The sequence below is a fragment of the Colobus angolensis genome, unplaced genomic scaffold, assembly GCF_000951035.1.
Source record: "Colobus angolensis palliatus isolate OR3802 unplaced genomic scaffold, Cang.pa_1.0 Scaffold187, whole genome shotgun sequence".
NCBI classification, from domain to species: Eukaryota; Metazoa; Chordata; class Mammalia; order Primates; family Cercopithecidae; genus Colobus; species Colobus angolensis.
Window position 1 is genome coordinate 2,460,038 of NW_012115010.1, and position 3,561 is coordinate 2,463,598.

Consider the following 3,561-nt stretch of genomic DNA (forward strand, 5'->3'; position numbering starts at 1 on the left):
TAATTTTTGTATTTTTAGTAGAGACAGGGTTTCACCATGTTGGCCAGGCTGGTCTCAAACTACTGACCTCAAGTGATCTGCCGGCCTCAGCCTCCCAAAGTGCTGGGATTACAGGCATGAGCCACCACGCCTGGCCCTGGGCATCTTTTTAAACTGCAGGCACTGATTCAGTAGGTCTGAGCTGTGGGCTGAGACCCAGTACTTGTCTAATAGGCTTCCTCTGAAGCCAGGCTGCAATTCTGCACCACACTTTGAAGAGCAGGTTCAAGACCAGTGTATCTTCTGCCATTTCAAACTACTCAAAAATCCTTCCTCCTATCTCAAGGTCTGTCTCAATGTAATTCCAATTGCAGCCCCACCACACTGGTTGTGCCTACTTCCTGCAGAACCACATGGAACAAATTTAATTGACCTGAACTTGATAGCTCATCAGCTATGTTAAGGCAGCTAGCTGTTAGGGTCCCCTGAGTTTTCTTTTCTTTTCTTTCTTCTTTTTTTAGACAGGGTCTCACTCTGTCACCCAGGCTGGAGTGTAGTGGCACAATCTTGGCTCCCAGGTTCAAATGATTCTTATGCCTCAGTCTCCCCAGCAGCTGAGACTACAGGTGTGCTCCATCACGCCTGGCTAATTTTTGTATTTTTTAGTAGAGATGAGTTTTTGCCATGTTAACCAGGTTGGTCTCAAACTGTCAGCCTCAAGCGATCCACCCACCACAGCCTCCCAAAGTGCTGGAATTACAGGTGTGAGCCACCGCGCTCACCTGACAATTAGACATCTTTGAAAGAAAGACTCTATAGCAGTTGATGATAACGCAGAAGTTCTTAGTTTTAGTTTATTGAAGTGACCCTTCTCCTGACTATGTAACCACTTATCTTCCTCTTCCCATTCATCTAAAATGGGGTGATATAATATGTGATTTTACCAATATAATCCTAATATATGCTTTTTGTGGAAAATTCAGAAAACATCGAAGCTAAATATGAAAATTTGCCGGGCAAGGTAGCAGCACTTTGGGTGGCCAAGGCAGGCAGATCACTTGAGACCAGGAGTTTCAGACAAGCCTGGCCAGCATGGCGAAACCCTGTCTCTACTAAAAATACAAAACTTAGCCTGGCAGGGTGGTGCAAACCTGTAGTCCAAGCTACTTGGGAGGCTGAGGCAGGAGAATCACTTGAACCCAAGAGGTGGAGGTTGCAGTGAGCTGAGATTGTGCCATTGCACTCCTAAAGCCTGGGTGACAGAATGAGACTCTGTCTCAAAAAAAAAAGTTGAAAATGAAAATCTCATATGATGCCATCATCTAATGGCAGCCACTGTTGACATTGGGTATATTTCTTTTATTTCTTTTCTATTTGCATATTTTATCTTGCTAAAACTCAATATCTTACCTGTTTTAACAATAGATGTTCATCATAGAAAAAAGTAGACAATACAAATATGCCAAAGAAGACGTAGAAATCCCCATGGTCCCATTACCTAGAAATAACCTCTAGTTACATTTTTATGTGTTTCCTTGAAGATGTTTAAATTGGACACGCGTGGTGGCTCACTCCTGTAATCCCAGCACTTTGGGAGGCCGAGGCAGTTGGATCACCTGAGGTCAGGAGTTCAAGACCAGCCTGACCAATATGGTGAAACCCCATCTCTACTAAAAATACAAAAATTAGCTGGGCATGGTGGTGGGCGCCTGTAATCCCAGGTACTTGGAAGAAGCGGAGGCAGGAGAATCGCTTTAACTCAAAAGGCAGAGGTTGCAGTGAGCCGAGATTGTGCCACTACACTCCAGCCTGGGCGACAGAGTGAGACTGTCTCAACAACAACAAAAAATAATAATAATAATTAACACCAATTCTACCCAAACTCTTTCAGAAAATAGACGAGAACATTGCTTAATCATTTTAAGAAGTTAGTATTCAGGCCGGGCGCGATGGCTCATGCCTGTAATCCCAGCACTTTGGGAGGCTGAGGTGGGTGGATCACGAGGTCAGGAGATCGAGACCATCCTGGCTAACATGGTGAAACCCCATCTCTACTAAAAATGCAAAAAATTAGCCGGGCATGGCGGCAGGCGCCAGTAGTCCCAGCTACTTGGGAGGCTGAGGCAGGAGAATGGCGGGAACCCGGGAGGCGGAGATTGCAGTGAGCTGAGATCGTGCCACTGCACTCCAGACTGGGCGACTGAGCGAGACTCCGTCTCAAAAAAAAAAAAAAAAAAAGAAGTTAGTATTCACTCTGACACCAAAACCAAAGGAAGCACACACAAAAAAGGAGAAAACTGCCAACCAATACCCACTGTAAGTAAAGATGCAAAATCCTTAACAAAATATTAGCAAATGGAATTAATCAATATATGAGAATTATACAACATGACAAAGCGGGGTTTACTACGAGGATACATAGCTGATTTGGTATTTGAAAATTAATCAATGTAGTCTACTGTACTAAAAGGCTACAAGAAAAAAAAACATGTCAATTAATTTCAGAAAAAAGTATTTGACAAAAATTTAACATCAACTCATAATAAAATTCAGATAAAATAGGTATATGGGGGCCAGACGTGGTGACTCACACCTGTAATCCTAGCAGTTTAGTGTAATTTCTAATATTTTAGATTCTTAGGTAGGAGAAGTAGAATAAGAGTACTCCTCCAGAACATTTATTTCAGATCTTTTATAAATTTAATGTTTTTGTATGCTGCTTCTCATATTATTAATTTCAAAGCCCTTGGCAATAAGGACGTTAACCTTGTCTATAATGTAAGGAAATTTAACTTTAAAAATTTCCCTTTAGATATGCTAGCGTCTTAATCTTGTTTCATTACATATTTTATTAATTCAAGGCCTTAAAAATTATAGCTTTATTCTGTTACACAGGTTTTTAAGTATGCCTGTACACCATAATGACGTTATTTATTTATTTATTATTTATTTATTTGAGATGGAGTTTCGCTCTTGGCTGGAGTGCAATGGCACGATCTCAGCTCACTGCAACCTGTGCCTCTCAGGTCCAAGCGATTCTCCTGCCTCAGCCTCCTGAGTCGCTGGGACTACCGGCGCATGGCACCACGCCCGGCTAATTTTTTGTATTTTTAGTAGAGATGGGGTTTCACCGGGTTAGCCAGGATGGTCTCTATCTCCTGACCTCGTGATTCGCCCGCCTCTGCCTCCCAAAATGCTGGGATTACAGGCGTGAGCCACCATGCCCAGCCGAGAAATTTTTTTAAACGCAGAAAGTTCTCTAGCCACTTTGTATTTACCACTAGATGTCTCACTAACTTCAGAAAACCTGACAGCTTTTGACCAGATGAGAGTAACTTGGCTCTCAAGTTAAATTTTTGTAGAATAATATAATCAGGTTAAGTTGAAACCTATTTTTAAAATTAAGATATTGAACTTTTATTTTTGTTTATTGTGTTATTTAACAGAAAGGAAACATAAAAGGCTGTGACTCTCCTACTTAATTAAGGATCTGGAAACCACATTTTGTATGGAAAAAGTTGTTTTTCTTTTCTTTTTTTATTTCAGTAGATTTTGAGGGAACACATGGCGTTTGATTACATG